This window comes from Meriones unguiculatus, chromosome 16, assembly GCF_030254825.1.
Source record: "Meriones unguiculatus strain TT.TT164.6M chromosome 16, Bangor_MerUng_6.1, whole genome shotgun sequence".
Lineage (NCBI taxonomy): Eukaryota > Metazoa > Chordata > Mammalia > Rodentia > Muridae > Meriones > Meriones unguiculatus.
This window is the reverse complement of record NC_083363.1, coordinates 45,458,588-45,481,973: the sequence shown is the minus strand read 5'-3', so window position 1 is coordinate 45,481,973 and position 23,386 is coordinate 45,458,588. Positions and strand designations below refer to the sequence as shown.

Here is a 23,386-nt window from a genome sequence, read left to right as displayed (position 1 = left end):
CTTAGTGTGACTTCCATCTTCAATTTCTAAGCCTCATGGTTCAAGATAGTTGTGTGACCTCTTACCAACATGTGCATATTAGCCACAGGAACCAAGAGGAGCAGGAGAGCCTTTGCGCCTCCTGGTGAAGCCAACCCTGCTACTAACTTTTCAGAAGCCTCATTCTTTCATTCATCCGATCTTTAACAACACAAGAAACAGCTCACAACAGCATAAAGATTTTCCTGATAAAAAAGAAAGGCAGTGTGATCTTCAGGAAGAGAAGTGTTTTGTTCTCTCTCTCTCTCTCTAGTATTATATTATTGAGGAGTGTAAGATAAGGAGAAGTGGGGGGCATTGCAGCTCCACCAAGGGATCAGACCCCCTCCCACCTCCTAAGTGGCTCCTCCTATACTATGGGGGACTTTGTGCAAACTCTGCCCCAAAGAGTTTTTTCTCTGCAGGCAAAGAAGAGAGTATGAAGTGTCAGCAGCAGGGTGGTAGCGTTCCTGGGGGCTTGGGGAGCTTGTAGGGGATCCAGGAGGAGGGCAGGGAAGGTGTTGACTTTGTTGGCTCCTGGAACATTGTGGGGGAACAGTGGTACCTTGGCAATGTGAAAGTCTTCATACAGCTCTTCCATCTGATCCAAGTGTTTGGCCTGGATCTTGTCTCAAGCCTCACACACCATGCAGGGCTTTTTAGTATCAGGAAAGACAAGCTGGTTGACAATGATCTTGTGGGTGTCGATCTTGTAGTTGGCCAGCTCCTGGATCAGCCGCTCAGTCTCATACAAGGACAAGAATTTAGTGATGCACACACAGATGAAGGTCCTTTGTTCAGGGTCCTTGAACTGTTTGCTAATGGATCAGATGACTGTTCTTGTTTTGTTCTTATCACAATAATTAAACTTTATTTTTTTTCTCTCCTCAAAATGTGTTGATATGGGGAAAAACAAGAGAGAAATCAGACTGTGAACCAAGTGAGTATAGTTGAGTTATCTTTCATATTATTGGATCACTTAAGAAAGACTAGTACTCAGGCAAACTTGACCTGGAAATCAATGCTTTGATCTGGAAGTTTCTCAATTAAAAAATAAATAAGTTTTCTAGAGTAATTGAATCACATGCTCTCTTTTTTTTCTTTAGGATCCGGGAAACTCAGCAAGCATTTAAAAATATAATCCCCAAAGTGTACAATTTTACAGACCTCACAAAGAGGATTAATACATAATCCTTGCTTTGAGTGTGTGCAGTCTAATGGGGGAGGCTGACTGATAAGTACTTGTAATGTGGGGTGATACATGACAGGGGGTACATACAGGGTGATCTAGGACACATACAGCAGGCACTTGAGTACACCTGGATGGAGGGTTTGTCTTACTTACAAGGTGAAAACTGTGCCGACTTAGGAAGGTCAAGTTGCAGAGTGAGACTGGAATGTGTGGAAGCTGGAAATAATGCTCTGTGGTTATGGGTACCTGCTGTACAGAACAGAGGCTCTAAGTTCAAATCTGTAGTATCCATGGGAAACCTGAGCATGGCTGGGTATTCTTCTGAAACTCCAGCCTGGACAGTTCCAGAGAAAGGGAGACCAATGAAGTTTTCTGTCTTTGCTGAAATGCAAAGATCCTGTCTCTAGGGAATGAGATAGAGAATGGTAGCACAGGACGTCTGCCACCTTCTCTGTTCTCTCTATATGGTCATACATGTGTCAACTCACATGTGTGCATGAACCATACATACACATATACATTTACACACACACACACTCACACATACACACACACACACACACACATATACATACACATTCTCACACACACACACATACATACGTTTGTTTATGCGGTTGGCTGAAATGGAGAGCAAATAACCCACCCAGCATGAACATGGCATATCTGAAAACTGGGAAGTGAAAGAGCAAACTATTCACTGTGTAACTTGGCCAGTTCTTAAATCCTCTGTCAACTGGGAATGACTGAAGAAACCAGAGTGGACATGAGGCTAGATCATGGGGACTCTGTGCCAAACTAATTAAAATTTACATTATCCATGATTATAGAACCAGAAACAGGAAGTGATGTGCTCAGCTTTGCATGTCAGAGGATCATTGCACACATGAAATGAAAATAGGTTTGGGGATAATAAACAGAATCCAAGCAAAGGGGTATCAAGGTAGTTTACTTAATCTAGATAAGAAATGATAATGTCTTAACCATTATAACAAGTTGGGAATGACAAGTCCTTAAGAAGGAAGAATCTGCAGGACTGGATCTAGGAGTGAGGGAGTGGGGCAAATGAAGCACGGAGGCTCCCTAATTTGTGTCATGGACAGCTGCATGAAGTGCATTACTTCTTGATGAGATTTGGTAGCTAAGATAAGGTATCTTCACATTTCTGGGAGATTCATTTTGGGTGCTAATTAGATATCTATACAAGTCTATAAAATCGTTTGACTCTAGAAAAGGACTGTGAAATGAATTAATAATATAAACCATGCTATTTTCAAGGATAAGCATGAATAAACGAAGAACTCATGCAGAAAAACCAGGTGAGAATAGTACTACAGAAGGAAGATATTTCCAGTACTATAGATACCATGTAAGAGAAAATCAATATACCTGTTGAATTTAGTCACCAAAAAACAATTGGGACTAGTTTAAGTTAACTTTGATGACAAGAAATAATGCTGCATTAAAATATGGATGTATAGAAAATGCTTTCAAGCAATGGTACCTATTGGATTAGGGAAAAATAAGATTTCACATGTACATTTTTAAACATGGAAAGAGTTCTACATCTGAGCAAGGGTTCTAGTTATCTCCATGCATGGTCCTTGGTTGAGTATCAGTCTCAGAAAAGACCCTGTGCTCAGATTTTTTTGGTTCTGTTGTTCTCCTTGAAGAGCTCCTGTCCTCTCCAAGTCTTACTATCTCCCACTTGTTTCATAAGATTCCCTGCAGTCTGCCCAAAGTTTGATGAGTCTCAGCATCTGCTTTGATACACTGCTGGGTAGAGTCTTTCAGAGGCCCTCTGTGGTAGGCTCCTGTTCTCTAGTTCTTCCAATGTCCGTCCTGTTTGCCTTTCTGAGTGAGGATTAATGATCTCACCCAGGGTCCTCCTTCTTGCTTAGCTTCTTGAAGTGTACATTTAGTATGTTGATCCTATATATGTATCTAATATCCACTTTTAAGTGAGTATATACTATCTGTGTCTCAGTCTCCAAGTGGGTTCCCTAGTAAGGGGAACAGGGACTGTCTCTGACATGAACTCAGTGGCTCTTTGATCACCTCCCCCTGATGGGGGAGCAGTCTTGCCATGCTACAGAGGAAGACAATGAAGCCAGTCCTGGTGAGACCTGATAGGCTAGGGTCAGATAGAAGGAGAGGAGGACTTCCCCTATCAGTGGACTTGGAGAGGGGCATGGGAGGAGATGAGAGAGGGAGGGTGGGATTGAGAGGGAATGAGGGAGGGAGCTACAGCTGGGATACAAAGTGAATAAACTCTAATTAATATAAAAAATTAAAATAAAACAGATGGAAAGAGTGTTGGATAAGTTTAAATATTGACAAGAAAGAACAATACACAGATGGGAACAATAGAAGAGAAAGGGAATATTGAAAAATGCTTCTGACAATTCAATTCAATGTAACAGAATTGTGTGTTCTCCTCCAAAATTCAATGACTTTACAGGCTCTAGATAGTTGTCTAGGTTTCCAGTAACCAGCCTGTTCAATCTTGTTGAGTGGGCCTTAAATCCCATTAGACATCTGTTGGTTACCTTCAAAATATATGTGCTGCTGAGGCACTCTTAAGATTATTGTGCTGTGTTAGTTATTGTTGATAAATACAGCATGGCCGGACTATTGGTTGCTTTCCTTCTATGGAAGCTTGCATGGTGCTCTCTGGTTCCACGAAAGCTACTCATCAAGGAGGACACTTTTCAGGTCAGATTCAGCTTTAGTTCTCTGGGTCTCATGCCCAAAGTGCAAACCCCCAAACCCCCACCCCAACACACACAAGCCTAGTCAGAGCACACAGGGAAGAATTTGCCTTGTAGCATGGAGAACAGATCTTTTGCTATAAGGGAGGAAAGGAAACCTGGAGGACCATTACCAAGTGTCTATGGACAGCAGTCACATTGAAAGCTAGAAAGTTAGTGACTGTCCATCTTCCGAGGGGTAGCTCAGGGAAGAAATAGGCAGAAACAGACAGGGAGGCAGCCCTGGATTTTATGAAAGCAGGATCCGTACAGTTGTAGTTCTTCATTCAATGGGGTTGTGTCTTTTTCCCTGTTAGTGCTCTGTAGGAGAGGTAGAGAGAGGAGGAGGGAGACAGATTTTTCCCAGATTAGTATTCTCCAAATGGGTGTAATAAGAGGATAAAAGGACAAGGTTGGTTCTGAAAATAAAGTGTTGCATATGATAAATGGATGAAAGCAAAAGAAATTTAACTTGCAAAATTTTTATTATGTGGAACAGGAAGGAAATTGGAATTTATTATCATTAAAAATTACTGGTAGTCAAAATGATAATAATGAGCTGGAGGACTGATGACAGCAGATTTTTACATTACATTGATTTCTCTCAAGCTAGAGAATGAGGGATGGCATTTAAGTTATTACCGGGCTTTTATAGACTGCTGTAAGTTCATCTCACATGAGCATAATAAATAATTAGCATGACTTACTAATATTTAAAATATTTTCTAATTTGCTTAGCATATGATTTTATATTTCCAGTACATGTGGTTACCTAAGGCCATTTTCATGCAAGTGTATCTCCTCTTATAACTGTTACCTTCTTCTTATGTCCCTTCTTTCCTCCCATTACTCTCCATTGCTCCTTAGACAATTCTAAACTTACTTCCATTAATTCATATTGTTGTGAGGACAGATTATTTAACAGGTCAGACTGGCTTGAAACTCAAGTCCCGAGCCACTACCTTCTGAGCATGTGCTACTACACCTAGTTTAATATGCAATATTTTATCAAGTATTAAAATGCTAAATGATTTTGTTCGCCTTGGGCATTTACACTTTTAGTTGTGTAATGATTTGGGACTTCTACTTTGCTACCTAGTTGTATTAGGATTAGTTTTTTTTTTTTTTTTTTATGAACTATCAGTCTGCCTAAAAGGCAAAGATGTTGCTGCCATTTATCATTGTGAGCTATTAATAACATTGGGCACTGTCATAAAATTTTAATGATTTAATTTAAAACTTAAGATTGCTATCAGTTTAGCTATCAGATGGCTTCTTGTAAAAATCCAGAAGTTTTGGAATCTCTAACCAAATTCTGATTCTATAACTCTGTATTCCAATCCTATGTTCAATTTTAATCTCATGAAAAATGCTAACACCTACTACAATTAAATATTCTTTAACTCAATGTATATGCTTTATGCAACAACACAGGAAGAAGGTCACTGATCAGAAGAGGAGTCAGATGACTTTGTATTTGTTAAGCAAATATCCAAAAACGATCTGGGGAGAAAACCCAAGGTCCAGGACTTGTTATTGCATAACCTGACCAACAAAGCTCTTTTATCAAAGAGACCAAACACCATATCACGGTCTGTAGTTAAAGTGAAAATTAACCCTCTCTGTAGAACAACTCCAGCTGAATCACAGAGCAGGGCATCATTGTGGCTGAAACTGTAGAGGTAAGTACTTTACTATGGCAGAATTTGGTATAACAATTAGCATTGTTATTTAAAGAAATGCACTGAAGTTATCACATTCAATTTAGATGAGTGGAAATAAATATTACTTTTTTGTAAATATATCTTTTTATTTTTTATCTTATCCTATTCCCCTACCTTCTGACCCCAGACTATGAGGTCTGATCAGGACTGTCTAGATCCTCTTTGTCTTTGGCCTAATAAGGCTACCTTGCCAGGGGAAGGTGATCAAAGAACAGGAAACAAGAGTTTATGCCAGAGACTGCCCCTGCTCCCCTTACTAGGATACCCATCTGGAGATTGACCTGCCCATGGGCTATATCTGAGCAGGGGTCTAGGTCCTCTCCATGTATGGCCTTTGGTTGATTCATCAGTCTCTGCAGGCTCCCCTGGACTCAGCTTTTCTGACTCTGTTGGTCTCCTTTTGGAGCTCCTGTCCCCTCCAGGTCACTCTATCTCCTCCTTCTTCCATAAGATTCCCTGTACTCTGACCAAAGTTTGGCCATGAGTCTCAGCATCTGCTTCAATACCCTGCTTGGTAGACTCTTTCAGAGGCCCTTTGTGGAAGGCTCCTGTCCTGTTCCCTGTCTTCTCCTACTTCTGATGTATGTCCTGTTTTCCCTCCTGAGTGAGGATTAAGCATCTTCACTAGGGTCCTCATTGTTGTTTAGCTTCTTTAGGTCTAAAGATTTTTGTATGCTTATCTTATATTATATAGCTATATATATATTATATAGTTGTGTTTTCTGCTTCTAGATTGCCTCACTCAGGATGATCTCTTCTAGTTCCACCATTTGCCTCTAAATATCATTATTTTCTTGTTTTTAATTGCTGAGCCGTATTTCATTGTGTAAATGTACCACCTCAATTAAGAAGTATTAGCTATCTGCTCTTCTTCCTTAGCAATTTTTTAAAACATGAATGTCATAATGAGGCTAATACACATTCAAAGATTCACTGGATCAAAATCTTAGTATAAGATTTACGACATTCAAAGGGTTGTCAGCACCTGCAAAAGCCCTAAGATATCTAGTATTTTTGATGTTTAAATTTTATTCCCAGGAATGTACCACAAAAAAATAATTCAAAAACAGAAAAAGCACTTCTTATATAAAGAACACCAACAGTGTTAGTTACAGTACTAAACACAGAACCACTCTAAATGCCCAAAAGCAAGGTCCGACATAACTAAGTTACAATAGCTCGCGGGTATTATATTGGCAGATACATGTTTAATTAGATTTCTGAGAATCTGCTTATACTGTAGCATTTAAGAAAATTTGTAGAATTATGATACGTAAGTTACATTTCCTGTGTCGATACAGATTCAAAGGAACCATTTAAATAGCCAACATGAATATGAAAGGATTGTTACTGTTTTCATTGCCTGTTTGGGTTTTTCTTCTGTACTTCATATAAAATGCTAACCAGCCGTTTCAATATTAATGTGTATCCATTGTCCTTTCCTATTTATTTTTTTTCATCTTAATACTGGTATTGATAAGTTATGCAGGCTGGCTTTGAACTTATACTAGCCCAAGCAAGCCTTGAACGTGTGGTTCTCTTATAGATGGGATCAACAGCTTAATTCCTTCAAAAATTATTTTGTTTTAAATTCATGTGATGAGAAACATGTGTATGTATAGTAGAGAGCTTCTAAAGATGGTTATGCTGAGTGTTAAAATAATTTCTCAGTAGAAATTGTTAGTCATGGTTCCTATGTCTATTATTTAGTACTAATGAAAACTTTAATATACAACAAGTAAACCAATTGTATGGATATAGTCTCTGACAGTGAAGTGACACAAAATACAGATGTGTGACTCCTTTCTAGAAGATACAGGTGTTTCTCTTTTCTAGTTGAGAACAACAACCGTAGCCTTACAAAGGCAGAAGGAAGGCATAGTTAGACTTAAAAAAAATTTTTTTTTGAGGTTTCTTTCATTTAGAGGATTCAAATCTCTGTGGTGCACAGGCAACTAGATATTTGTTTCCTTTTGCTGCTCTTTTAAAAATAGTTTAGTTTTCAGAATGTTTCATTTATGATGTCAAACCACCCTTTATAATGACCTTGTGTCCTAGTTTAATTTGTATTGCTGTGATAAAATAATGTGACAAAGGGACTTTGTGGGGGGAAAAAAAGGTTTATTTGGTCTATAATTCCAGGTCACAGTCCATCGTTTCCAGGAAGTTGAGGTAGGAAGTCAAGTCACATCACATCCATAGCCAATAGCAAAGGGGGAATAAACACCTCCTTGCTTCCTTATTCAACCTTATATGGCTTCACTTTTTCTACACTTTTGCGGAACTCCTTGCTTGGGGAATAGTGCTGCCTGCATTGAGGTAGGTCTTCCTATATCAGGTAACAAGACAGTCCTTGACAGACAAGCCCACAGGCCGATCTGATCTATATGATTCCTCATTAAGATTCTTTTACCATGTGTCATCACTTGAGTTTTTGATCTTAGCTGTTCTGATGGATGTGAGGTAAAAATCTCAGGGTCATTTTGATTTGTATTTCCCAGATGACTAAGGACATTGAACATTTCTTTTTTATTTTTAGGATTTTTTAAATTTAATCTTTATTTTTTATATTAATTACAGTTTATTCACATTGTATCCCAGCTGTAACTCCCTCCCTTATCCCCTCCTAACCCTACCTTTCCTCCCTCATCTGGAGGTATCTCCATCCCTGATCTCAAGCTGTACTACAGAGCAATAGTAATAAAAACTGCATTCTACTGGCATTTCTTTTGTTTTAAGTGTTTCTCTGCCATTTGATATTCCTCTGTTGAGAATTCTCTGTTTAGCTTTATACTCCATTTTTTTTTTTTAGTTGGATTACTTGTGATGGTGTTTGCCTTCTTGAATCCTTTATATATTGTGGATGATATTAACTTTCTGTCAGATGTAGGGTTGGTGAAGATCTTTTCAGAGTCTGAAAGACTCTACCCATCAGAGTATCAAGGCAGATGCTGAAACTAATAGCCAAACTTTGTGCCAAGTGTAGGGAATCTTATTTCCGTAAGATAAGGGTGAGATAGAAAGACAGGAGCTCTACAAGGAGAACAACAGTGTCAAAAATGCTGGGTCCGGGGAGACCTGCAGATATTGATACTGAAACCAAGGATCATTCATAGAGAGGACCTTGACCACCTGCTCAAATGAAGTCCATAGGCTTCTCAGTTTTCAAGTGAGTTCCCTAGTAAGGGGAGCAGGGGTTGTCTCTGACATGAACTCAGTGGCTGGCTCTTTGATCACCTCCCCCTGAGGGGGAAACAGTGTTACCAGAACACAGAGGAAGACAACGCAGCCAGTCCTGATGAGACCTGATAAGCTAGGGTCAGATAGAAGGGGAGGAGGACCTACCCTATCTGTGGACTAGGGAGGGAGGGAGAAGAGGGATGGTGTGTGGGATTGGGAGGAGACAAGGGAAATGTCTATAGCAGGGATACAAAGTGAATAAAGTATAATAAATAACAAAAATAAATAAATAACTAAATAAGATTTAAAAAGAAAGATTCCTTTACCAGAACATTTTAGGCCAACTAGGCTTTCCACATCTTATGCCAGCAATCAGCTGGTAAGTAGAGCTTTTACCCTTCATCAAGGGAACTTTGCAGCAGAGGGAGAACCACTAAAGAAAACTACAACTGCTCAAAATACAGAAAACAAGTGATCAGAAATGACTGGACCTAAGGCTTAGGGAACATCGTGTAAGAGGAGGCAGAAAGACTGTAAGAACCAGAAGACCGTGATATCTTCTGAGAGATTGTGTCTCCTAGAAATAACAGAGAAGCTTCAGCTATGATCCACTACCAGTGTGGCTGCCACAGCAAGACCCAAGGAAGTCCAACACCTATAGTCATGATAACATGGAAAAGGGAAATTTCACAAGGCCCTACTCAAAGACAAGAAACTGCAGTCAACTAAAGAATACTGAGAGGAGGAAAGAGGGTCATCCATGAATATACATTTATACATTTACATATACATCTAAGTATGTGTTTGTGTGTATATGTGTGTATGTGTGTGTAAAACAACTAAATAAAGAGAGCATTATTTAGAGAGGAAGCAAATATTAGGGGCACATGTGAAGAATTAGAAGGAAGAAAAGGAAGAGGAAAATTCTGTAATTATATTTTAATTTAAAAATAAATTAAAAAGTTAGTTATTTTCTTACCATGTGATTCTTGGGTATGTTGAGCTTCCAGTTAAAACTAAACAGCACTTCTTATTACAGCTAAAGATTTTACGATAATTATAGCTGAAACATGTCTCAATTTTATTTAGGGGAGGTATGTCAAGGGAAAAGACAGATATACCGTCAGACAGATAGAAATAAAGGAGATAATAGAGAATGTGCTATTCGTGGTATGGATGAAACATGTTGGAGAAGAGTACCCTAGCTGAAAAAAGTTTGTTAACAAGAATGGAATTGAAAAGCTGACATCAATCCTTCAGACTCAAGACAGCTCCGGGCCATTGTGGTACAGCTGACCCAATGGACATATTCCAGGACTGCTGTCTGTCCTTAGGGAGTTCCCTATCAAATCTAGAATATGGAATGTATAAAATAACTTTGTTCCTTAAATGACTATAAGCATTTTAAAATATTACACTTTAGATTTTCAAGCAGATGCTCAATATTAGTGTTTTTAAATATACCTGAATTGTGTGATAACCTTGCAAAGCTTTCAAATCACACCTTCCTTAGCATATCTTATTTTTTTAATTTTCCTTTTCTATCATCTATAGATTTATTGTATTACTTTTAATAACAGGAACTCTCATGGTAGCACAGAGCATAAGATTTTTAAAAGGAATTAATGATATATAAAGTTATGAGTGGCAACTAATTCTTAGACTATATTATCCCTGATAAAGATTTAGCCTCAAAAATATTAGCCAAACATGTTGGAGAAAACATGGAAGGTTCTTGAGTGTACCTTGCTAAATGAAAGAAGGCAATTTGAATGGTTACATATTGTAGGATTCAAATTATGTGGCATTTTAGAAATGGTAAAAACTATGGAGACAGAAAGTTCCATTGTTCCAGGAACTGGGGGCAGAGTGGGATGCTCAGCGGAGTAGAGTGGAGTCTGTCAATGAAACCATTGTGTTTCATGCTACAGTGATGGAGATGTGGTACACAGTGCCATTTTTTGAAATCTGTATATCCTTACATGAGGAATGACTATAATGTAAACTGTGAATGCTGGAGAATAATGAAGGTTCCCCAATTACATTGAATGTTTCCTTTTGATGAACAGTCTTCTTTTTGGATGATGCAGTGCATTTGTGGGACCTCCGCCTTTCTGGGAACTCTTGGCTTTCTGATCAACTTTGTTGTGAAGCTGAATTTTCCCACATAATGCATAATGCTCAATAAATAGTACTTGATATGTCTATTTGTGTACTTTTGTGAGTGCAAGCATGTTTGGTTACACGTAGCCAGTTGTCAAATCTAGGTGTCATATACCTTCGTTTTTGAGACTGAAGCTTTCACTGGCCTGAAACTTTCCAAATAGACTAAACCCTTGGCCCTGGAGCCCTGGCGTCTAATCACTGCTTCCCTAGAACTGGGATTACAAATGCCTACCTCTGTTTCACATGGGTGCTGGATATCTCACTTGGGTCCTCATGTTTGGTGAGGCACACACCTTACTGACTAATCTGTCTCTCCAGCCATCCTTAAATATTTTTAAAAGAACTAAAGATTTAGATGAGAATTATGAACAAGGTATAAATGTTGTAATTAGAGAAATTTTTTTATTGTGCAGTCTCATTAAGTAATTGTGCTGGAAATTTAACGGTATTGACATGTCATCTTTATGTCTGAATATGTAGTTTGTCACATTTTGCGGGGGGCCAATAAATAAGACATGGGAGGGACGTCTCAATATTTACCTTGTGCTATTCTATCAAGGACTTTTGTCCCAACCTCTCATTTTGTCTTCCTTCTGCTTTGATTATATTGCTTCTGAAAGTCTTCTATCTTACAAAGGGAACTCTGGGCTGTTGCTGCTTCCTTACATTTTACTTCAAACTTAATCATTCTTGAAAGTGATAAAACAGACACCACCTGTACACACACAACATTTAAAAGAGATCACAGTCCCCTGAATAATTTGTTTCTCTATCAGAGAAGGCAAGAGAGCTGCAGATTGTATGTTTAATGAGCCAAGGAGTCAGGACAGGGAAGCTATTAATCTTCACAGCAGCTTTTTGCTATTTTATGGTCTCAAGAACTGTTATCATTCAGAGTCTGCTTTATATAGCACACATCCATAAAATGAGAAAATAAAATTACCTTATATATTTTAAGAATACTTGCAAGTGCTCTAAGTGTAGACTATTCTATTAGTTATCTAGGCCTAAGTAATAAATCATTTAGTGGCTATAAGCAAAGTAAATATGTTTGCTCACAGTGTTTGCAGATTTTGCATCTATGTGAGACATTTGGATTTTCTTCTCACAGTCTCATTTGATTGAAATCAAGCTACTTAGGAAAACATTGTTGTTCCCCCCCCCCCCCCGACAACTATTTTTAATCATAGCAATGTCACTGCCATATTAGTATCCTTTGATATCTTCTCTGGATATTGATGTCGACCCATTGTTGCTCTAAGTTTTCCAACACCTCTAGGTTCACCTGGGGGTGCAGCCTTGCCAGGAAGCAGAGGAAGACAATGTAACCAGTACTGATGTGACCTGATAGGCTAGGGTCAGAAGAAGGGGAAGGAGGACCTCCCTATCAGTGTACTAGGGGAAGGGCATGGGGCAGAAGAGGGAGAGAGGTTGGGCTTGGGAGAAGATGAGGGAGGGGGCCACAGCCAGGATACAAATTGAATAAATTGTAATAAATTATAATAATAAAAATTTTAAAAAATTGCATGAATATCTATTGTTTTCCACATCAAGTGTAGGAAATCAAGGGTTACTGTAGGAACATGATCTTGGGAGCTGGAGGATGGTCTCTTGAGGACGCTTCAGGAAGGACATGTTGGGGTACATGCCAAGCCCATATCCTTTTGGGAAGAAGAAAAAGGAACTCGAAGTGGCTTGTAGATCAATGTGTATATGGAGAACCGTCCCTATTTGTAACTGGAAAATCTCTGTAGATAATAGATTGGCCATGGGAAGTTGTGGTGTTGGCAGATTTATGAAGCAGTCTTCACAGGTTATCAAGTTGTCAATGGAAGCCACCAAAACAGTAAAGCTAAAATGAGACTCTCGATGAAGGATCAAGTCTACATGGCCATTTTGTGACATTTATAGAGGATGCTGGATGAGTAACATGCTTAAAAGATACAGACTCACAAGAGATATATTACCCAGCATGGAGTACAGAGAATTCTGAGCAGAGGATTAGAAGATGGATGAAGACTTTTTCAAGAATATTTAGTCAAATAAATAGAAAGATTTCAGAAATTTGAGTTGAATGATGTGTCAAGGTTGTTTTTCATTCTGTGCCTAAGACTTAGGTAGTTGAATATTGTTGGCACTTTACTCCCTGTTGGCGCTTACATTCTTTTTACCGTACCCCTGCACCTCTGACATAATTGCTGTTGCACCTGAACTTTTGTGACAAATGTGTGAATTGTTCTAAGAATTTGGGCTATTGCAGAACCTCAGACAGTGCTTGCATTATGATCAGACTTTTACTAGAGTAACACCGCTAAAAGGCTTTCTTTAGCAGAAGGACTTCCAAGTTTGAGTACAACATTAGTAAGATTCCAATAAATGAGGGAAGCACATAGCAGGGGGTCATGTTTAGTCACTGATGTTTTTCCCTTTAGGGAATATATAATACAAAGAAACTCAGCTGGGTTGGGTTTGCATGCTGGATTGCTTACAAAATTTGCTCTTAGAAGGAGTTCCATGGTGAAGTCTAAAAGTGTCACATCTGATCACACAATGTTCCATTTTTTCTCCCCTGGCTGAAAATAATGGATGAACTGGGAAAACATTGTGTTATAACTGAATAGTTGATGTCCTTTAACATTCTACTGCTGGCAGTAGCCAGCCTGCAAGAGAATCCTGAAGTAAATGAGACTCTTTGATCTGAAATGAAAGAGATAACAAATATCCTTTCTGGCAGGGATTATCAAGGCTTACATGACCTATTAATTGCCTAGGTGTGTGCAAAAGTGTTTTTGTTGTTGTTGTTGTTGTTTTGTTTGTTTGTTTGTTTTATGTTTTTAGAGAGATGGGAACTGGCATTTCTAAATTCCCGAGTGAGTCAGATATAGTGTATTAGAACAGGAAAAATATTCTTTAAATAAGTGGTTCTCAGCCTGTGGAGCACATATCAAATGTTCACATTACAATTCCTAACAGTAGCAAATTACAGTTATGACATAGTAAAAAATAATTTTATGGTTGGGGGTTCACCACTACATGAAAAACTGTATTAAAGCGTAAGACATTAGGAAGGTTGAGAACATTGCCCTAGATGATTCGGTAAGCCCACAAGGTAAGAATCTCAATTTATGTCATCCAGCCAAAGTAGGAATTATAGAAGTCTTAAGGAATACTTATAGCTCTATACAGAAAACCAAACAAACAATCAAAAATCCACCACCAACACCACCACCACCAACAAACTGGGGCTGGAGAAATGGCTCAAAGAATAAGAGCTCATACTACTCTTCCAGAGGCCCTGAGTTTGAATCCACAGTAGTCATCTCTAACTCCATCTCCAGTAACTTAAATGCTTCCAGTCTCCAAGAGAACAAGCACCCACAGATTATCAAGTTGTCAATAGAGACATACACCAGAATAATAAAAAGCTAGTGTATTGCTAGTTTCTACCCTCCTAAAACGATAGGTTATGGAAAAGCAGAAAATATGAAGTGGCTAGGATAGGAAAAACAATTTCAGTGCCCCCTCACTCTGGAATACGTGATCTTCTGTTGGGAGATTAAGCAGTCACTTTTATTTTGCAATGCAAGTGATTGAAGCCAGGTCACTCCTATGCTAGGCAAGTGATCTACCACTGAGTTATATCTAGTTGTCAATTAATACTAGTAATTCTTGTATCCTTTCTTTCCCCACTCTCCTCATGCCCTGTACCTTCCCTTGGTTCTCTCTTACTTTCATACAATAGGGAAGCAATTGCAGGTTGACATAGGGATGGAGTTTATACTTGTATGTCAAGACTTTGAGAATGGTTGTTTTAGGGCGAAGAAACAGTGAGTCTTATAAGGGACAAAGTGGTGATGGTGGCCTTGTAAAATGATGCCTTCAGTCTCCTTTATTGTAATTTGAATACTGAAGCTGTGGAATTCTAGAACTGGTGAAAAATCTTCTTTCTTTCTTCCTTCCTTCCTTCCTTCCTTCCTTCCTTCCTAACCTTCCTTCCTTTCTTTCTTTCTTTCTTTCTTTCTTTCTTTCTTTCTTTCTTTCTTTCTTTCTTTCTTTCTTTCTTTCTTTCTTTCCTTCTTTCTTTCCTTCTTTCTTTCTTTCTCTTTTTCTTTTTCGTCCTAAATAAGTAGCAACATTCATTATAAGCGCTGTTGGAAATAGTATTCAAAGTTCTTAAGGTTTGTTTAAGCTCCACCTAATCTGCTCACACATACAAACATTTCTTCCCTTGTTGCTCTTTCTGCTGCTATTTATAGCAGCTAATCTCCAATAGATAAGGTCTTATCTTAGGTCTGATATAAATAAACATAATGCTCAAACTATGATCTGCTGAAGAAATCCAGGTAGTTTCTGTATAATCATAATGCAACATCCATATGTCTTCAATACTAAAAACATTAGCTTTTTTTTTTCAGATAAAGTACAATAAATGTTTACCTGACCTCAAAGATATTTTCATACAAAAGCCAGTGTTCCTATTGAGCTAAGTTGGGTTGAGCTTTGCAGGTACATTTATAAAGGAATTTGGTGGTGGTCTTTGAGGATATGCCCTTGAGTTGGAATTTTCCCTGGGAATGAGCATAATGAACTCAATGGGGTGCAGCTGTTTGTCTCATGTCTGCTCTGATGTCTTGAGACATAGGAGTATGAACATCTTTTTGTTCTCATATACCTTATATTGTAACTCAAAGAAATCTGAAAAACAACAGATAAAACATGAAGCATGGAAAACTTCCTCTTAAAAGTCCAATATTCTCTTTGCCCTAATAAGATTGATGCTAATGGCTCCAAAGTCTAGCTTTTGAATAATATTCTTCATAATCCTTTAACTTTTTTAACCACTTTAAAAGAATCTTAATATAAAATGTATCCTTCACTTCAGGTAATGTGACTGTAATCATTAACTACTTAGACAATATAAAGACCAAAGTTTGGGTCAGGTATAAAGTTTAACCACATAACTAAAATTATTACAAATAACTACACTATTTTTAATACTTCTAATTAACATAATCATTGTAAGACCTAAATAATAAAATATTTTATAGTCTAAATAATGTGTTTGCTTAAATAGTTTTACTATTTTAATCATGAAACTTTTATTTTAATAGAACTTTGATAGATTTAAGGCAACACTACTGTGCAGTTTCATAATTTTAATATTAAATCAAAGTTATAATAAAAACAAACTTATTTTCACTTTATAATATAATGAATTGTAACCCAAAGTAATTTGTCATTCTCATTTTGTTAATATCATTAGTAGCAACTAACCAAGCTTATGTAATAATAAAGAGAAGTCCTTTTCATCCTGTGCTTCCTACTCAGGACTCTGCCCAGATTCATTTTTTACTTTTTTTTTTTTTTTTTTTTTTTGGCTACAGGAGATTAAATAAGGAAACAGTGCTGGACCCTGATTTATCTTCTGATATGCCATCTAGCTGGGTCTTTTCTCACTAGGCTTTCCCTCTCTTCAATAAGCTGAAGATCCTAATAATTGCTTTCCCTAGCATAGTGAACATACTAAATATTGTGAAAGTAAAGTATTGGGTGTAATGTAAATTTTTATTACTAAATCCTTCATGATAGACTCGGAGTCTCTGCAGCCATAGAAAAGGCAGCTCAAGTCTTGGTGGCTGGAAATATGCCTTGGATGTGGACGTTCACCCCTTTGTCATGCTTTATGTCTCCAGGTGCTTTGCTCTTGGTGTTCTCTGTGCGATCAAATGGAAACCTTATGTTAGCAAGAGCTTATGACTTCTCTGGACTGAGGAGAGATGCCCACAGATCATACACTGGTAACTAAATTATTTTTGCAAAAATGATGCCCGTATCTGAGCTCACAATCCATTACCCAAAGTCAGTACTGGAGCTAGTCTTAACTTCAGAGCCAATGAGGAAGTGCCCTTCAACCAAGGGAAGGAGAAGAGGCCAATTATTTATTCTCCTGGGTATTTAAATGAAGAAATAATCTACTCATCCAAGATTAATTTCGTGAGGACATGATCTTTCCCTTGCATTGGTAGAGAGAATCATTAACAACTGTCTACTGTAAATGATGAGTGTCTGAAGTCAAGATTTAAGAAGATGAGATGTTTTTATTATTTTAAAATAAAAATCAGAACAAAGCTAAATGATCTGAGTGCAGGGGTTCCTGCAGAGACTGATGCACCAACAGAGGACCATGCATGGAAAGGACTTAGACCCCCTGCTCAGATGTGGCCAGTTGGCAGCTCAGTCTCCATGTGCATCTCTGAGTGAGGGGAGCAGGGAATGCCTTGCTCATGAACTCTGTTAACTGCTCATTGATCACTTGCCCCTGGTGTTGTGGCCTTGCTAGGCCATGGAGGAAGAGGATCCAAGCTGTCCTAATGAGAGTTAACAAGCTCTGGGCAGATGGCAATGATGAAGAACACCCCCTTTCAGTGGATTAGGGGAAGGGGATGAAGGGAAGAGGGAAGGATGGTAGGACTGGGAGTAGTTGAGGGAGAGGGCTTCAATCAGGATATATTGAATAAATTGGAGAGAAAAGAAATCAGGACATATTTTTTTTACTTCTGTTCTTAACACAAGATATAAAATGTATGTGAGAGTAAAATTTAGAGAAAACATAGTAGAGAAATGAAGTAGGAAGCCAAAGAGACGAAGAAGGAGGAGAAGAAGGAGAAGAAGAAGAAGAAGAAGAAGAAGAAGAAGAAGAAGAAGAAGAAGAAGAAGAAGAAGAAGAAGAAGGAAGAAGAAGAAGAAAGGCAGAAAGACACCAAGCTTTCAGAAGAATGCTGATTGGGACGTGTTTGGGGAAATATGTGTTAAAGACACTATTGGAAGCCTGGTATGGTAATACATGTGTTTAATCTTAGCATAACCTTAGCACTTGGGAGGTTGAGGAATGAGGATCAAGTGTTCAAAGGCTTCTTTTGATAATGCATTTGAGGCCACACTAAGCTACGTGATCTTTTGTCCCAACATACATAAAAAGGCAAATAAATAAAGAAAAAAATCCAATGAAACCAAACTAAGTATAAGGGATATTGAATTATCTAGAAGACATATGAAAATGTAGAATTCAGCACAGAAATTTTAATATAGGTTATTCTTAATGAGGTCATTTATGTTGTTTCTCTTAAAATATCTGGACCTTTTAATCTAATGACACAGCTTTTCTCTTCTCTAGTTTCTCCTGTACTTTTTCTTAATGCTTTGCCATTTAGAAGTCCAGCCACAAAAGAAATTTTGAAGCTGTCTGTTTCTATGTGTGCAATTTCTCTTTAAAATTGAAAATATTAATTAAGAAATCATTTCCTCCTTTATACTTCTTTTATTGCCTCTAATTAATGAGTTGCTTAATTTAGGCTCTCTATGGTTAGCTACTGTTATACTATCAGATTGATGGCAAGCTGAATTTTTAAATCAAGTATGTATGTGTGTGTTTCATAGTACTTGTAATTTCCAAGAATCACCTGAGATTATGCAGGAATGTTGTTTATAAATTTAGTAGTCAGTGCTAAGATCTTTGCTTGAGTACTAGTAAATTTGCACAGTTCCCTCTCTGCATAGCCTATATTTATAGGAATGTGTTGTTGTGCATTCTTTATATATATATATTAGTCTCTGAAAATTTCATATACACACATAATGTATTTTAATTGGTCCTGAGTCCAGTTAATTTTGACCATATAGAAATTAGTGCAGGACACCTGCTAGGTCAACAACTGCCTGTCAGAGATCATATCCCCAGAGAAGAGTGACTTTCTCTTTCTCAGCAGCCACCAATCACTGATTGTTCTTCATAGCCCTAGGGACCAAAGATTTGAAATCAAGATGAATCACAAGGTCATATTCCCTTTGTAAATCACAGGGATGTTATTTTTCAAGCACACACACACACACACTCACACACACTTCTGGTGGTTCCTAGAAATGGTGACATTTTTTATCTTGTCACTCTCATCTGTCTTTTATCACCAGGCTCTTTTCCTACAGTGCCTGCATTCCTGACTACAGACCTCTCTCTAACCTTATAAGGATACCAGTTACTGAATTTAGGGGCCCACTGAAGCCCAGTATAATCTCTTCTTGATTTGCAAAGCATGTTCACATCCAGAGGTACCTGGAGTTAGAACTTCAACACATGTCTTCTTAGGGGATATAGCTCAGTACTTAGCAATGGCGTGATTGAAATTCTTTATCATAAATATGTAAGATTCTGTAAAGTACCTTTAGAAACATGGTGTAAACATCCACACGTAAGAGATAATCTCTCTGTAATCTTCTCCTGGATTGCCACTGCATGTATGTCTACAGTGTTCTTTATTTGCCCCAAGACATGATTCTTTATTAGCCCTTCCCTTTCTCACATTTTTTTTTTTTAAAGCAAAACTTGTCAAGCATTACCTTTGTTCAGAAGGCACTGGAGGCAGTTCAGATGTGCCAGAACAGACATGCTGGTGACAGAGGGTGAGTCACTCTTTCTCCTGCGTCAGGGATCTGCTGACAGATACTAATGGCTGTTGTCACTGAACTAAATCTAAAGCCATGATAAAGAGGGGAAAAAAAAGAAAAAAAAAAAGAAAAAAAAAAAAAGGACTGGATCACAGTTAGCTAAGACAACTTAGATATTGTTTTGTTTTATTTTGTTTTCCTTTTTCCCTTCAATAGCTCCATTGAGTATATACAGATAAAGGCTTGTTAATGCTTGTTGTTTTTAAGTCTAAGGCACATTTCAGGGCACCATATTTTTCTTGTATGAAAAAAAAACTTCAAGTCTCTGAGGAAAGAATTAGAAGATATCAGAAGATGGAAAGATCTCCCATGCTCATGGCTTGGCAGGATTAACCAAAAGCAATCTTACCAAAAGCAGTCTACAGATCCAATGCAATTCCCATCAAATTACCAACACAATTCTTTACAGACTTTGAAAGAAAAATTCTCAACTTCTCATATATGTACTAACAAGAAACTCAGAATTGCTAAAACAATTCTCTACAATATAAGATCTTCTGGAGGTATCTTCATCCCTGATCTCAAGCAACAGTACTATAGAGCAACAGTAATAAAAACTGGCATAGAAACAGAATGGTGGATCAATCGAATCAGATAGAAGACCCTATAATCTTAAATAATTATACTATAGGAAAACAGGGAAGTATTAAAAATGGCATTAAGGATAATACATTGAAATCCATAAGCAGCAGATGATAAATATTCAGTGAATCCTATTATTATTGTCCTTAGTGATGTAACATCCTAATTAGCTACATGTAAAATGAATTCTTATTATTTGTATCTTTCTTACACTTGTGAAGTGGCTTTAAAGTATTCTAGGAAGGCTGTCCTCCATTAGGACTCCTTTGAGTATCACCTACAGAGTTGGCCATTGGGAAAGGGTGATTTTTACATATTCTTAAACGTTTTAAGTGAAAGATGGATTAAGAAAATGCGTCAAGTCTCACAAGTTGCAGTTCAGTTGGACTTTTCATATCATATCAAGATTTATTCAGAAAAGTAAAACTTACATCAGAAAATTCTGTCTTTTTCAGCATATAGTTTGCAGTGGTTTGAATGAGAATGGCCCCCCCACAGACTCGTATATTTAAATGTTTAGTTCCCAGTTGGTTGACTGTTTTGATGGATTAGGATTAGGAGTCATGGCTTTGGTGGAGAAGGAGGCATGACACTAGAGATTTCAAAAGCCCACACCAGACCCAGTGTCAGTCTCTCTGCTTCCTGTCTGGGGGTAAAGATGAAAAGTCTCACCTAATGTTTTAGTGCCCTGCCTGGCTGCCTGGCTGTCACCATGCTCTCTGCCATGATGATCAAGGACTAACCCTCTGAAATTGTAAGCCAGCCCCCTGTTAAATGTTTTCCTTTATAATAGTTGCCTTGGTCATGGTGTCTCTTCACAGCAATGCAACGGTAACTAAGACATAGTAAGAACACTAAATATGCAAGGTGACTTGGAAGTATGTGGCATACCATATGAGATACAGATAGCGTAGAACAGGGGATAATGAAAATAGAAGGAAGAAGGAAGTTTATTATAAAAAACTTGGATGCAGTTGAAGTATAGTGTTTATTTTTACATCACAACCTGTCCTTAAAAACAAACACTTCTGTCCTTAAAAAAATACGGTGTAAGTGATGGAACCAAGCTGAGATGAACTCAAACTGGCTTCAGAATTAGTTAGCTGTTTATAGTGGCCTTCTTATGAAGAACCAGGCCCTAGGATCCTCTCCTTGAAACATTCAATCATCTTTTCCATAACAACAGCTTGTTGGCATTATTTTAAAGCCAAGTTTTAATAAGAATCTTGAGCCCTACCTCAGGCTTACTGAATCAGCATCTGAATTTTAACAAAAATACTCAAGTGATCTGAATTCATATTAGACTTTGAGAGGCACCCATGATTTGAAGTACAGCTGTCATAACTGGGAGGTGAATGAAAATGCTGACACTTTGTTTCCTATTGGTTAAGGACATCGGTGCTGCTTTCTGTCTTCATCAAAAGAAATGAAGATGGTACTAAAATGTATTTAATAATGACTTTGGGTGAAAATCTCATTAAATAGGTGTTGTTCCTTAAGCTTGTAAAAAATGTTGTTTTTTTTTTTGTTGTTGTTTTGTTTTGTTTTCCATCACTGAGGGTATTGAATATAAGAAGATTCAGTCTCTGTTAGTTCCATATGCTTACCAGGAGAATTCCTTCTCAGATGTGCAAGAAGGCCCAGATCCTGCATTTAGACAGATCGTAAGTGCATGTTGTGCCAGAGAAAATGAGTGTTTTTCCTGCACTCCCTCTGACATGTTCACACATGAATGTATTTCATTCAGAAAAAGTGAAGGCTCTAGAATGGCACAGGCTGCCTTAATGGGAAACAGATGTGTCATGGTTCAGCCACTCCCTGACCACCTGTGGTTTGCCCATGACTCAACTTTCTTCAATAAAGAGAGTTAGCTCTTGGATCCCAAACAAACTTTAAATTACATATTTACTTTCTACCTTCTCACATTTCTCTTCACTGATCATTCTGTTCATCACAGAATCTTACAACTCAGAGACACTTCAATAAATGAGACCAAGGAATTCTCCACAATCCAAGCATTTTTGTTTAACAATCTTGCTCTGGTATTTAGATTGAGGCTCTGTTAAAAGTGTATATAGAATGTCATTTTACCCAGCCAATTAGAAACTGATGTTTATTACATATTTAAAGCTACCTGGATATGAGGTGTTTTATTTTACAGCTTGTGTTTTCAGTTGAGGATAGAAATTATTCCCTTTCAGAAATAGCCTTTGATTAGTCACTTATTCCTTAGTTGCCCGGATCATGAAATAATGTAAATCAACTAATATAATATATATTTCTAAAAATCCAACAGTAAACCAAGTCCTGCAGTTACCAGTAGTCAAAAAGAATAATTTGAAGTTCATCCCATGTTATTTCTCCTGCCATGGTTTGCTCTCCATTCACAGAAAACATGCAGGGAAATGGTCCGACCACAGGTAGGTGGATGGAAAAACACAAGGCACAAATAGCCCACATGGGAAATGATTATGCCTTGAAGAGTCACTGAAAAAATTTTAAAAAACTATGTTGGTTTCTATTTATGTCATCAGCTTGGGATGGCTTTTTAACATGATGTTTAGTTAATTCTGTTTCCTTTTCATAGCACTATCTAATTGAAAGTAAGAAACAAATGATGTAACTGGTCATGGAATTACATGACATACAAGGGCCATATTATGATTAAAATGACAGAAAAACAGAGGAGAAAAAGGAGAAAAAACATTTTAAAAATCAAAAACAAACAAAAACCCTCAGTGTTACTTTATTGATTATGGCTTTAAAATGCAAATGTCATAAAGTTTAAATTTTACAAAACTTTAGCTTGCATATCTTTGTATCAAAATGTCTTCCGTAATGGCACATAGCAAATTTTACGGACCTTTTGTAATTTTACAGACTTAAATGACAAAGAAGCAAGCACCTGGAACAGTGTGACTCATGGGAAACTTGGTACATTTCCTGAGTGTTTATGAGTCCAAATGTGTTTAGCATGCCTATCGAGAGTGAAGAAATGGCCTGTAAGATCAGATAGTAATAAAGGGTTCCTAGAAGGCCACTTCAATATCATTTTGAGATTTAATGTTAAGATTAAACCAATTATAATTCTAAACAGTAAATTTTGAACCACTGGGTTATTTAAGAATCTGGCAGTATCACTCCTAGTGACTTACCAATTCCCTTGGAAATGCTTTGATTTAGTGAAACATAAAACCAAATGGAAGTATATTGTGGACGTAGACTGAAGTACAAAAATGATGATCATTCTAATATTGAGTTCCTTTTAAAAG

General features: G+C 37.6%; 1 protein-coding gene and 1 long non-coding RNA gene across 4 annotated transcripts in view; both read left to right on the top strand.

Annotated features, from left to right (window-relative positions):
- Kcnq5 (potassium voltage-gated channel subfamily Q member 5) overlaps positions 1-23,386 on the top strand; it is a 563,627-nt gene that overhangs the window by 114,984 nt on the left and 425,257 nt on the right. The gene's annotated exons all lie outside the window — the stretch shown is intronic.
- On the top strand, positions 5,539-18,339 carry LOC132648387 (uncharacterized). The gene is made up of 2 exons (XR_009586796.1): positions 5,539-5,642; positions 16,724-18,339. It is a non-coding gene; the product is annotated as an uncharacterized LOC132648387 (long non-coding RNA).